This window comes from Vanessa tameamea, chromosome 15 (assembly GCF_037043105.1).
Source record: "Vanessa tameamea isolate UH-Manoa-2023 chromosome 15, ilVanTame1 primary haplotype, whole genome shotgun sequence".
Classification (NCBI taxonomy): Eukaryota; Metazoa; Arthropoda; class Insecta; order Lepidoptera; family Nymphalidae; genus Vanessa; species Vanessa tameamea.
The window spans coordinates 11,814,138-11,828,748 of record NC_087323.1 but is presented as its reverse complement, the minus strand read 5'-3'; the positions used below and the strand labels follow the sequence as shown (position 1 = coordinate 11,828,748).

Sequence of the window (14,611 nt, the reverse complement as noted above, 5' to 3'; positions counted from 1 at the left end):
GAAGGTTCCTAAGTCGTATCGGTTCGGAACAACCGCCGGCTATATACTTATTCTTGTTTGTCGTTCTTTAGTCTAGTGGATAGATACTTGAGGTTTTAAACCCCAACTCAGATCGATACTAAGATACTGGGTTTTCAGTCGAAAAATTCTCAGAAACAACCCGGAGTATGGAAGTTTGGATAGCACGCACAATGGTGGTGCGCCTGAAAGTTTTCCTGTATCGAATATGCCGTTCCATCGGATTATGAGAGTTAGGGTATGGAGAGTGCCCCTTGCACACACTTGTATTATGATAGGTCCTGCGTAGTTCGCTGGTCTTCTTGACCAAAATCAGTCAGGATGATATGATTATCATTGCTTTATTATAGTCAGTATTATGGAATCGTTACAACTATATTACAGAGAAAGTGAAATGGGTTCAAGTATTGCTTGAAGTATGGTACATTAACGTGGATAATCTCATCTTATTATTTTTGTAGTCCATGTATACTTATAAATATTGAGTTTAGCGTCCATATGTCTTATAAAGAGGTATCGGGTATTTGTCCGGGATAAAAAAATAACTTACCTACGTGTCATTCGAAACTATAATCTGTCTTTGTGCAAAATTTCATTTAATGTATCATAAAATAAAAATAATAATAAATTCAATTCATTTTCAGTAAATGTTACATTTGTTATACTTAAGTAGTTGTCGCCCACGGCTTCCCAATGTTATGGTCTTCAGATGTTACGTAAAATACAGGACATAGGCTACGTCCTTCCTTGGGATCCAAGATTATTTTATACCAAATTTCATCGAATTCGGTTCAATGAACGTGAAAGCGTTATTGAAAGACATACAAACAGTCAGATAAAATTACTTTTGAATTTATAACATAATAGTATAGTTAGACTGTTTAAAGAACGCTCAGTGTGTTACGTATTGCGGGTTGAATTCGGCGTTCACGTTCACTTTTCATCATAGCTTGTATATCAACTTTCACCAAAAATTCGATGCGTATTTCTTCTACACATGATAAATTTTAGTACATTAGTCACGCGGCTCGTTGGTCTAGGGGTATGATTTTCGCTTAGGGTGCGAGAGGTCCCGGGTTCAAATCCCGGACGAGCCCAAAATTATTTTTATTTAAATCATCTTACGTTTAAATCACTGAAACATAATACTGACTGTGCATAAGTATTTTGAATTGACAAAGTTCATTGACAAAATCGGTACATTTTTACTGAATGTAATTAATTTAGTTCATGTCGATAAAATTTCGTAGGATTTCTGAATACTGTAAAGTTTCTTAGTCAGACAGTTCATCCTTTATTTGTACAATCGTTACGAATATTCATGTAACTAGTTCGAGTCTACGTAATAACTTGAACAGCTGTGTCTATACGGCAAAATTATTTGTACTTTAAAAATCAATATAATCTTTATTAATATTGGATCTTATTGAGTAAGATTCAATTTAATGTAAACTATTTCGTGTTCGGTACTTAAATGAACCGGTAAGATATTCAGTAATGAAGTATTTAATTATGTATTATTCGTTTTCGCTGCGTGTTAAAGATGATAGCAGGTTTTAGGTATACCTACATGTCCTTCCTTGGGACTCAAGCTAGCTCAATACCAATTTCTATCAAATACGGTTTAGTAGCTTAGCCGCGAAAACATAACAAACAAATAGAGCTACATTTGCATTGATAATATTAGTATAGATGAACTTTAAATAAATATAATAAAATTATTGTTTAACTGACCTAAATATCAACGACTACTAATTCAACAATTTTTAATTATATATGTAATATTTTGCCAAGGTTGTAATTTATTTATAGGCGAAGCTAAACATATCTTTATTTATTTTTTTGAAACACTGTCGGCATATTTACAAAAATCATCAATAATAGACGGACTACAGGTACTTACAACACTATTAAAATAATATAAAGAAGTAATAGACTCATGAATTAGAAAATTAAATCTTAAACAAACAATACAATTGTTACCTTCTTAGAATAAAAATAAAACTATTTAGAAAGGAGACTGGGAAGGACGTATTCAATTTGCTAAGTCGGAATCTTTATCAATATTTAAATTTAAAAACAATAATTATAATGTTAATTCATTCTTATTTTCATATAATATGAATAATATATATATCTATGTGTAATAGATATAAATAGATATCAGTTTATTATTTTACAATAGCAGTATTTATATGTCGCTTATCGTTTTATCTATATTTTTAATTTATTGTGCCATTAATTCCAAATCATCAAAACGTGACATTTTTATATGTTTTTTTTAATTTCATAGGTAATAATGATTGTACATAATATTATTTTTAATATATTATTGCTAAACCAACGAGAGATTTATAAGTAACTAATAAAAATATATTGAGCCGTGATGGCCCAGTGGTTAGAACGCGTGCATCTTAACCGATGATTTCGGGTTCAAACCCAGGCAAGCACCACTGCATTTTTATGTGCTTAATTTGTGTTTATAATTTATCTCGTGCTCGGCGTTGAAGGGTAACATTGTGAGGAAACCTGCATGTGTCTAATTTCAACGAAATTCTGTCACATGTGTATTCCACCAACCCGCATTGGAGCAGCGTAGTGGAATATGCTCCAAACCTTTTCCTCAAAGGGAGAGGAGGCCTTAGCCCAGCAGTGGGAAATTTACAGGCTGTTAATGTAAAAATATATTAACAGGTAGTTATACAGAAAGGGTGTCTGTTTTATTGAAAATCCGAAATTTATGTTTATAAAAATCCCTATGTTAGTGACTTAAGCTTACTAGGTTCAAATATAGCAAAGAACCAAAAGTACAAAACTTAATTTCGTAATAATCGTGAAAAGAAAAAAGTAGGTATTTAAAGAATTTCGAAATTTTATATACAAAGCTAAATCCATAATTTCCTGTCAATATTACCTTGCTAGTAAGCATATATATAAGATTTTTTCTAGTATTCTTTTTATTAGGACGACACAGTTAATGAAACACAATTGAGTTTCTCTGTAAAAAGAGAAACGACATTTAATGTTTATTTATTAACAATGTCTGTTCCTAATCACAAGATACTTTATACTTTACTTTTCACAATCACGAGATTGATTCTAGGTTAATATTTTTCATGGCTAACAAAATTTAGTTGTCATGTCACTGCGCGTTTGATGACGGTTTATGCGCGGAGTTCAAATTAAAGAAAAATACATTTTTTTCTTTACATATATATTATGTATTCCAATAAATTATCATGAAACTTAATTTATATGAAAATTACCCACAATATAGCTTCAGGGAAAAATCGTACTGCCTATTTGCGTGTGGTATCCAGTCTCGCGGCAATAAGTGTGAAATTCCCATCTCCCTGAAATTGTTGTGTATTTTTTACGTGATTCGTGTACAAACAAACTGAATTATTTACTTAATAGATAAAAACGGAGGTGCTGACTCACGAATAGTATATTGGATTTAGATTTACAAAAACATACGGAGGAAAGTAATGTGCGGCCATCATTGTCAATAATGACAGCCTCGTGTATGTCGCACCTAGCTTATTAAAGGACCGGTACCGATATCGACATTCGAACCCCGGTTCGGGCAATTTTTTTTTTTTTTTTTTCATAGTATATGTTGGCAATCTAGCAATTGGGCCACCTGATGATATGTGTCCCACCGCCTATAGAGACACGTCAACATGACCCCACCCGTGGGAACTGGATTATACCGATGACAAACCGTGGAGCTAATACTTGTTGACTTCCTGTCAGGATGTAATTGTATTTAACTAACATGACTTTGTATTTTTTTAAATGTTGAAAAATAGTTCCTTGCCGGTTCTTCTTGATAGAATCTGGATTCCGAACCGGTGGTAGCTTCACTTAAAATAGTTTGTTAAATGACGTTTCAAAAGTTATTGTAAAAGTCTACTTGAAGAAAGTTTATTTTGATTTTGATTGTTGAGATGTCATCCCCCTTGTGTCTGTAGTTACAGTGCCCGACTGTCTCGAACCGGAACAAAACAATACTAAGTACTGCTTTGGCTGTTTGGTTGTTTGTTACTCAGTAACTGAAATGGCTTGTATAACAATGGACTTAACGGGTTTGATCGTGTTTTACATTCAATATAATGTTGCATTAGTTAGTATATCTCTTGTTAAAATCATACGATGTGTTACTTTCACCGCGTGATTAACGTGAACATTAAAATGTGTTGAAACGTCAGCTGGCTCGTTGGTCTAGGGGTATGATTTTCGCTTAGGGTGCGAGAGGTCCCGGGTTCAAATCCCGGACGAGCCCGAATATTTTTTGCTTATTCGGGACTCTATTTTATATTTAAGCATATAATTTCAATATTTTTTGGTTTTAATTTAGTTTACAAAGCCAATAATATTGTTTAAAGGATTATAATATATTTTTCGTCTGTCATCATTACTTTTTTTATATTTTAAGTTATAACTTTTTTTTATAGAATTGACTTTTATGAGTGTGAAATATCTATATTGAATCGTATTCAAATGATTTATATTTTAAGAAAATTTATAAATATATTTGAAAAAAAAAATGAACGCAAATTGCGTGTGCAGTACACACACATTCATACGACGACGAGAGGCGACGAAGTACGTGTCACGCACACACAAATGAGAAAGCGGCGGCGGTTTCTCTGACGGCACCATAGAGCAGCATGCCGTCTGCCGTCACGAAACACAAGACGGCAATAAAGTAGAAATCATTTTTATAATTTACCTGCAGGCATATTAACGTCCTATAAATCCTGAATCATATTCGTAAATGTATACATGCATATTTTATCTTCATTTATCTTTCTAACCGTGGGCTGCTTCTGAGAACGTCACGGAAAACCCAAGAAAATAATTCAGCTGGACTCGGGATTTAAACTTGTGATTTCATGATCAATCGTACCCCATAAATTACGAACTCTATTAGTTTTTAATATTAACAATCCCTTATTAACAGTCTCGCCGATACGTCACCCAGTTTGGAAACTAGGAGGATTTGTTCCTTGTGCCTTGTGTGTAGCTACACGAGTTTAGTTGCTTCGAAACCGAAACGCAACAATATAATGGTTGAAGTTCCACAAAGCCCATCAAGTGAAATTAATTAAAGAAGGATCTGTAATTAAATCAGTTTCACATTTCACAAATCCAAGATATAATTTAATCACATCGTCAATTTATGATTTAAAACAGGTTTCAATAAAGTTATTTTGTTTTGTTCATTCGTAACAAAACGGTCGTGTGAGCAGGAAGCAGTTGGGATAACAGAAGCGTTCTCTGGGAATAAATCAATTTTTATTATTTATTATGTACGTAGAAAAAAACGGACGGCGTTCTGAGATGTGTCTTTTTTAGAAACGTACATAGCATCGGTAATGGATTGTATTTATCATTGTTTTGACGATATGCGAAGTAAGATTTGTATTACGATAAAGATGCATTAAAGTGTGGAATGATTGCTGACTATATGGACAAACACAATGTAGTATAAGTTGTTAAAAGTACTTAATATATGCTCATTTATAGCACGAAAGCATGCTATTGCTGAGCCAATGTTAGTAGTTCACATTTATGATTATTTTATTAGTGTAGTGTTAATTTCGAGCATGCTTTCAAAATTCTTTCGATTTTCAAACGTGCTACCTAATAAGCAGCAGGTGATTGGGACTGTGTTCTAAGCATGACTCAACAGTATTGATTTGTTTTTATTTGATACCGGTACAATTTTGACATATTGTCGATACGCAAAAAATAATAAAGATACAATAAAACAGACACAATAAAGGAAATCTCTCAGTCTATTTCGAAAGCCGTAGGAAGCATACAATGGCACTCAAAGTTCTGACTGTACTCACCTTTTTTTAACAAACTTCTTACATCGAGGATTATTTGTGAAAGATCGCTATAATTGACAGGATCGATGTTCTAGACACTTGAAACCCCTTGCTTTCCGCTTGCGTACGATATAGAGAAAGTTTTCGTGCAAGAGTGTAGGCATAAATAATAATACGGAAAATATAATCAATTTACCATTTGACAAATTTGAATACTATGTTATTTAAATTGCAATAAAGGACAAATGATCTGGTTAATTGGCAGCATTAAATGTACTACATTTTAAAATGTTAAACACAAAATATTTCACTGTCGACTGCTTTAAATTTTGATCGTAATAATTTAATATAATTTTCATTGTTCATAATTCAACGGAATCAGTCAATGTTGGACCAACGAAATGTGTAATCGGCATCACTCCTCGTGCTCCGCTATGCGGGATAATGAGAAATGATTTTAAATAGTTTAACGTTAAATTAACCGTGTTACCGTAATTTTATAATCTGATTCGTATTTGTTGAACGTTTTAACAGTTAATTAGGTGTTCGGAATTAAATTAATGACCTTGAATTCTGAATTGTTTTAGTACAGAGTTCTGTTTTTAAGTTTTCAGTAAATAGTTTCAGATATTCCGATAATTTATTTGTAGGTTCTTAGGTTGACAAAGGAGTGAATTCGCTTTTTGATGATCAGTGGTTACCTCTTTTCGCACATATTTGCATCGCATTAGAAATTGATTACATTATGTTTATATTATGTTATATTTACCTTTGCCTTTAAACACTGCCACTACAAAAAATAAAAGGAGGTTCGTTGATTTTGGGTTCTAATTTAAATAAATGGCACAGCCTTACTCACCCATCAAACTGGAATATAATAATTCAAAGTAATGATGTTTGGCACTAGAAGACCTGAACAGATTCTTACAATCGGCAAAGACCTAAGAGATTAGTGAACTGCTATAATAATAATAGTACTATATTGCTATCTATTTGTTACATATTACATAGTGTAGCCGCGGCTTTTGAACTAGTGTTTGCGTGCGTCAGAAGTCAGTTCCTTCCCAATACAAATTTAAAAGGTGTTAAAATACGTTTTTATAATTCAAAACGTGATCACTTGAATCGATCTGTGCACGTGCATTTTGATAAGCGTGTAGTTTATAAATATTTATTTAATAATGATGTTAAAGATTTTTTGAGAGCCGAGATGGCCCAATGGTTAGAACACGTGCATCTTAACCGATTATTGTAGGTTCAAACCCAGGTAAGCACCACTGAATTTTCATGTGCTTAATTTGTATTTATAATTCATCTCGTGCTCGACGGTGAAGGAAATTCTGCCACGTGTATCCACCATCCCGCATTGGAGCAGCGTGGTGGAATATGCTCCAAACCTACTCCTCAAAGGGAGAGGAGGCCATAGCCCAGCAGTGGGAAATTTACGGGCTGTTAATTTAAAAATGTAAAGATTATTTCGATATAGTTAATTGTTATTCCGTTCTTCGTAGTTAAACTGTTTCAACAATGTTTTGATTGCTGCGAGAATTGTGTATATAAATGTAGAATTTTATCGAGTGGCACGAATTTACCTTCACTAGTCGCAATGAAAGAAAAGGAAATATGTTCAAAGAAAAAGATTTGTGTTTCATCGTGCCCTCTTAAATCAGGGAAACCACGCGTCCCTGTGAGCAATTTTGTAGGCGATGCTTCGCAGGGAATCGGTGTGGAGGGCCGTAGCCTCCTTCTGTGATCCGTGACCGTCATGATCCAGAAGGAGACGGTTGAGTGGAAATGGGAAAGGACCCATAACCCCGAAGCCCGGGGCTTAAAAGATGAGGCGTGACCCTGGGACCGTAACTAGCTCGTCAAGCCACGAGCGCAGTGCTTTTAGTAGATAAGAATCCCACATAGCCCGGTTGCCTCCCCCCCCCCCCGGAGGCCCTGTAGACTCTTTAAACGGTTAATAGTTGAAAACTACAAAAATATGACAATATAGTTTTTACAGATCCTAAGAGACATATTTTTTTATTTGTTTTTCTAACGTTCAACAGAAGTAACAACAGTTATACCTAACACATAAAACACATTAAATGAAAAAGGTAATGAACCTTCTTATTATTATAGAAGCACTTCTTATTATAGAATTTTTCAACGAGAAGTTCAAAAAAAATCTTGTACCCTTTTGCGATGTGATGTGATGCTCCAAATATAGATTCTATTTCACTCGTTAGGAAACTGTACCAAATTTGTTTATAATTATGTTTCAAAATATTTTCGTATTTATATAACCGAAACATTTTAGTGAATCTCACAAATTAATTCAGATATTTAAATGATCTCAGACGGAAGTATGACCTACATTGCTCGTATTTATAGAAATATTTATAGGTATGCGATATCGAACCCGACACGAATCGTTTTACTTTTAAATATTCGAGTAATTGTTTTCAGAACCTCACATCGACCCACTTCATAAATACCGCTTTACAAAAAAAATTGGCTTTTGTTTTGCATCGTTATAATAAGCGTTCTAAAAGTTTTTTACATAATACTGTAATGGATTAACTATTTTCAATGAATACCAATATTGAACCTAAGTCGTCTTTATTTGTAAGGTTATACAATTGTTAGTTTATTGATGAATTGATTTTATATATTATTATATTCATTTGAAGTGTCTTTTAGAATAAACTGTTTCTGCCCCTCCCTGAAAATCCCTGATTTTGCCAAAAACAGTGATCAGATTTTTATTAATGAATTCTTAAGAAGTTTTTAAGCATGCCTTGGGTTTGCATGAAAAGGCGTTGGTCCTGTGCCTGAATTATCGCTTCAGTTGATTTCCCATCGGATCATTAGAGTAAGGAAAAAAAAAGAAACTGTGTTTACGTTACTACTTGCGTACTAAAATATTATCTTACGTAATGTCATTATTTTTATTTGTTCAACATAACCAAGATTATTTTTCTTATTTACTACATAGAGCTACTCACTACTACGAATCTGGACAAGAATCACCCAGAATCTTTTTTTTTTCCAGTGGGAGAATCTTTTTTTTTTAGGCCATTGGTTGGCGGACGAGCTTACGGGCCATCTGATGGTAAGTGGTCACCACCGCCCATAGACAAAAGCGCTGTAAGAAATATTAACCATTCCTTACATCACCTATGCGCCACCAAGCTGGGGAACTCAGATGATATGCCCCTTGTGCCTGTGATTACACTGGCTCACTCACCCTTCTAACCGGAACACAATAATACAGACTACTGTTATTTGGCGGTAGAATTTCTGATGAATGGGTGGTATCTACCCAGACGGGCTTGCACAAAGCCCTACCACCAAGTAAGTAATTTCCAAGACTTATACATGGACCCACGAGTCTTCGCATTTGGAAATTTTATTGTTATTACCCATTTTTTAATTGATTATCAATATTAAAAATGACTACTGTAATCTGAAATAATGAAATACTTCGCAAGTATTTATGACGTCACGTTTTAATAAAAAGAACAATATTTCCCATTTTCACGTTAACTTAAAGTTAATTTATTTGTGACACAGCTATAATTCTTATCAGAATAACTGTCGATAATTTTAAGCGTATTACAGTTCTCGTTCGACTTTCGCATTTCAAGCGAATAATTATTGAGATAATAAATAACGCTTTAAGGAATGCTATAGGAAATCGTCACTGAAAAGTTTGCACGTTGTATAATTTTAAAGCCGTTGGTAGATGTCTTGTTTGATCACGTGTTACACAAAAACATTGTCTAGAACTCAATGCACCTTCTTAAGTAGTTTCATGTATAGATGCAGTGAGTGAGTGGACCTTAGCACGTTTTTCAGTAAGACATGTAAAAATTGGTTCCTTATTTTTTAGTACAGCAAAGTGCAAATTCCTCATGAAATTTTCCTTCACGATCGGTACTATTTCGAGGGCGTAAGAAATTGTCAACATATGAAAAAACGTCTATGCGTGTCGATGTTAAACCGAAATGTGTTCGTTAAAAATATCTCAAGTACTCGAAATTACTTTGCATGTAGACAATTATTGATAATATAACAAAAAACTATAAAAGTAACTTTAAAGATATATCATTATTTTTTTTAGAATATTTGTATGTATGACATATTTTAATTGTTGCGTTTCTAAAATATTTTTTGTTTGATTGAGTTCGTTTATTATCATGACTCTCTTCTACATTTATGGAATGGCCTCCTCCAACTCTGTCCATTGTTTTCTATTTTTCGCCTTTGATTGCCACTCGTCTCCTGCTTTATCTTCTGCAAGGCCTGCCGCTTTTCCTTTTCCCCTTAGGTCCTTTCCATAGGACGACGACACGCTTCGCCCATCGAGTGTCCGTTGTTCTGTCTGTATGACCTGCCCATTTCCATTTTAGTTTTGTTCTTTCTCTTATCTTGGTGTGGCGTCCTCTATCTCTCTTTCGTATGCCTAATATGGATCGTTCCATGGCGGCTTGACATATTATAATTTTTTCTCTTGCCTGTTTCGTGTATGTCCCGGTTGGTGAGTCATATGTTAGACAGGGAAGAATTCCAGAGTAACATATTATATTTCTTAAATTAAACCACATGAGTCCATACTCAAAGGGCCCACAGTACTCATGCCATCTCTAAGAACTCAAAATAAGCTGGATGATAATATATTATGATATATATTATAAACGGTTCCGTATAAATTAAATAATTGCTGCAATCAATATATTTTATGTAGAAATGGTTTGACACATGTTTTAGACACAAAGATAATTTCACCAATTTATCTATCACCAAGCAAAAGTTGACCAATATAATTATGTATTTTAAGAGACTTCAAAAAAGGAGGTTATCAATTCGGTTAAATTTATTTTTAATTTATATTTGTTACCTGAGAACTCCGTCATTAATGAACCGATTAGAAGAAATATTAATTGTTTAGGAGAGTATACTTCCTGTTTGATATTATACGTTTAAATTAAAATAAAAATGTCTTCACCTTTAAGGTGAAAAATACGAGACCACTTACATCATCAGGCGGTCCATTTGTTCGTCCGCAAAATATCATAAAAAAAAACTGGAACACAAAAATACTGACTACTAGATGATACACATATTTACAGATAGGACGTCTGCCTGGTTTTGCTAGTATAACACAATAAAAAGGGAGTTTGAAAGGGCCTCACCATTTGTCTTACAGTTCGATGCTCAGCATTATATGAGAGAAGTTTAATGCTCATTGGATCTTTTCCCTTTTACGTTCAGTGCGGAATAAATTTCTAAGTCATAAGAGAAGCGATATCTACATGCAATAAAATATATATATAAAAGTAGTTAAAAATACAAGGCTCTATGAAGCGTTTCAATTCAATTGTCTACCTAACTGAATTCACTACGGTTGTTAATTTCAGACTCTAGCTATGAATAATAGGTGATATACATACGGAACGGTTTTTGGTCTTAACAGTAACTTGCTGACTCTTACCTGATACCAAGAATTCCTTGAAAATTGCAATAAATTTTACTCTGGGCTGAACCTTTGGATCTGAAGCCATATATGAAAGCCGTTAGAATTATGGGATAAGCAAAAATATACAGGTTTGATTTTATAACTTGTACCCTTTTAAAATTTCATCCTTCAGTAACGAGTTATGCTAATATTTCTAATGGGTAGTCAATACAAACCGCTGCTCCTCTATAAATTGGGGCAACGAAACCGAATCGAAGCTCTGTCACAAATGGAAATGAGTGCTCCTATTTATAGACTCGCTAAGATAGATCGTAATTTATTGCCCCACCCTTAATGCTCACCCTGAGTATATCCAGGGGACTTAGGATTTATTTAATTCTTTAACGTAACGATTCAAAATTCAAGTTTTTTGAAGTCAGCGTTGTAAATATAACTTAAAACTTACTGTTTATTGCCTGAAGGTAAGTGGTTACCACTTCTGATATAAATTGATATACAAGATATTTGAGAATTATAAAAATCTTCCCCATATCACTACTGAGTCATCACCCTTGGGAAATAGATGTTGCCTCTGGTGCCTGTTCTTACAATACTATCAAAACTAGTTAGGAATTAATTAAATTTGTTAATGGATTTGAAGCCACTACTCCGAAAAGGGATATTGCTTCAAGCTACATAATACATCTTATGGGTATAAGCAAACTAGCAAAATCGACAGTGCTGACTACTTAGTAGTGATTGTTTCCACGCACTGTCAATTTGTGTAATGTAAGAAAAAATATATGTATGGTGGTTTCCAACAACAGAAGCAAAAATCTTAATATAATACCACAGTGGGTAGGTACCATCCACTTATATTCTATCGTGAAGCAGCAGTACTTAGTATGGTTGTATTTCAGTTCGAAGGATGAGTAAGCCAGCTACAGGCATAAAGGACCTAACATCTCAGTTCTCATGGTTAGTCACCTATTGGTGATATGAGGAAAGGTTAAAATTTCTAAGGGCACCATTCCTTAAACATTGGTCTAGCAAAATGTACGGGCGAGAGATAAGTGGACTGTATTAAGATGAGTAAAAGGGAAAATTGTTACCGCGAAATCCAGGCTCTTACTTTCGAAGACACTTTCTTCTTGGGAGCGTTCTTTTGATCTTCGCACACTTGAAGAACACAATCCAAGGGATGGGCGATGTTATTTGTAGGATAGTAGAAGAAGTTCGTTACACTACCTAACTTTTAAGTGCGGAGCACTAACGTCATACACGTTGTCGCGGCGCACAAGAGAAGGGAAGTGCGTCATACGTCAAAATCATATGATGGACAATTATCAACAGACACACATTGATCAATTGGCTGTGGTAACGACTTACCGTCAGACGATTCATTGGCCTATCCGCCTATAATATAACATATTCTATAGAGCCAAGCCGTATGTTCTAACGGCTAGACTATTCTGCACGGCCTTCTTACCTGGCCTAGTTAAAGCTTAGTGCGGGCCTAAGATTTCCTGTGGAACACTGTGAGCTTTGCTTTTGTATTTAATTTATGTTTATTATTCATTTTTTATCGGTAAAGAAAAACACCGTGATAGAACCTGCATGTTTCGGATAAAATTGTGCCACGTGATTAACGACAAACCGGATTTTGAGCATGTGGTAGCATGAGCTTTAAATGCTCTCCTTAAAAGGAGATGTCGCCTTAGGACAGCAATGGAACCCATACGGACAGTTACTACAATTTTAATTTAATTTGACCCAAAAATATTTAAAGATAAAACGAATTGCATGTAACATACATAACTTAGTTACAAATATATGTATATTTTTTAAAATATATTGCAAGAAGTGAATCTAATTTAAACGAAGGCTCCATCGAACACTCAAATAAATTAAAGTAACTTCATCGGCCAGGTTATTTCTAAAGGCTTTGCTGACAAGCAATCGGGCCGTCTTAATAAATTAATGCAGTTCGTTTCATTTCTAACTCTTTTATGGGTAAGAGCATTGCAATACGAACTCTAAAATGAAATAGTTTTTTTCTAAAATACCAGCAGAACCTGCGGCAAAATTTATAAAAAATTTCCTACAGCACATAAAGCATCCCATATTACTCTTACTAGGGTTGAATTTAAAGAAATAACCGCTGTCCTACTTAAGCTATGTCCACAGCAAATTTCATCAAAATGGATTCAGCGGTTAAAGCGTGAAGGTAACAGACGGAGCAACTTTCGCGTTTATAATATTAGTATAGCTTTACAATTTTATTAAAACAAGATGCATTTTATGGAAAATACTAGTGTCTTTCCACAGCTTTGTATGTCCTTTCTATTCAACTGAAAGAGCGCATGCAAAATTTCATGATGATCGTTTCGGTGGCGAAGACTTAAGAACATAGTAAAGTCATTTTACCATTTATTATGTTTGATAGGATTTCCAAGATCTATATAACAATAGGTTTCACCAAGTGTGAGACTAATGTATTTCTTTCTATTTCATGCTTGTGGATTCCTGCTAACATGGAACCAACCTCCACCTACTATATTCCGTCATAATTATAATGTGGTACCATCCAAGAGACAGATAAACAGATACCTCAAAGGCCGGCAATGCATTGGAATTTTCTGTGCCGTTGCATATGTGCATCTAAGAGCTGAGATGGCCTAGTGGTTAGAACGCATACATCTTAACCGATGGTTGCGGGTTCAAACCCAGGCAAACTCCACTGAATTTTTATGTGCTTAATTTGTGTTTATAATTAATCTTGTGTTCGGCGGTGAAGGAAACATCGTAATGAAACCTGATGACTAATTTTAATGAAATTCTGCCACATGTGAATTCACCAACCTTCATTGGAGCAGTGTGGTGGAATATGCTCCTAACCTTCTCCTCAAAGGTAGAGGTCTTAGCCCAGCAGTGTTAATTTAAAGTGCTGTTACTATTTATTCTATTATTATAGTTATGTTTAAGGGTAGCGGTAGTCACGTAATAAATAATTTCTTTTTTTTGTAATATGCAACAGGGTCTTACAAATACCCCGGCTAAGTTATTACATCCTTCCTGGGGCATAGTATTCGTTTCCATTTACCTATAAAAAAATATAAAGATCACGTCAAAAAAAAAAGCAGATTATATTAAAGATGAATTAATTGTACCTTACTGACTTACTGTGGTAAAATTACTCATAAATGTTAAAAAAGTATAATTACTAATTTTCTTGCCGGTTCTTCTAAAATCTACATTCCGAATCGGGGGTAGCTTTACATTTAATCCAACGGTAAAATGACGATTC

At 34.3% G+C, this 14,611-nt stretch overlaps 1 protein-coding gene and 2 non-coding genes across 3 annotated transcripts in view; 2 read left to right on the top strand and 1 right to left on the bottom strand.

The window, feature by feature from the left end:
* Positions 1-14,611, bottom strand: part of Dop2r (Dopamine 2-like receptor) — a 287,869-nt gene that overhangs the window by 132,342 nt on the left and 140,916 nt on the right. The gene's annotated exons all lie outside the window — the stretch shown is intronic.
* Positions 1,044-1,115, top strand: Trnap-agg (transfer RNA proline (anticodon AGG)). Its single transcript has one exon. It is a non-coding gene; the product is annotated as a tRNA-Pro (tRNA).
* Positions 4,232-4,303, top strand: Trnap-agg (transfer RNA proline (anticodon AGG)). Its single transcript has one exon. It is a non-coding gene; the product is annotated as a tRNA-Pro (tRNA).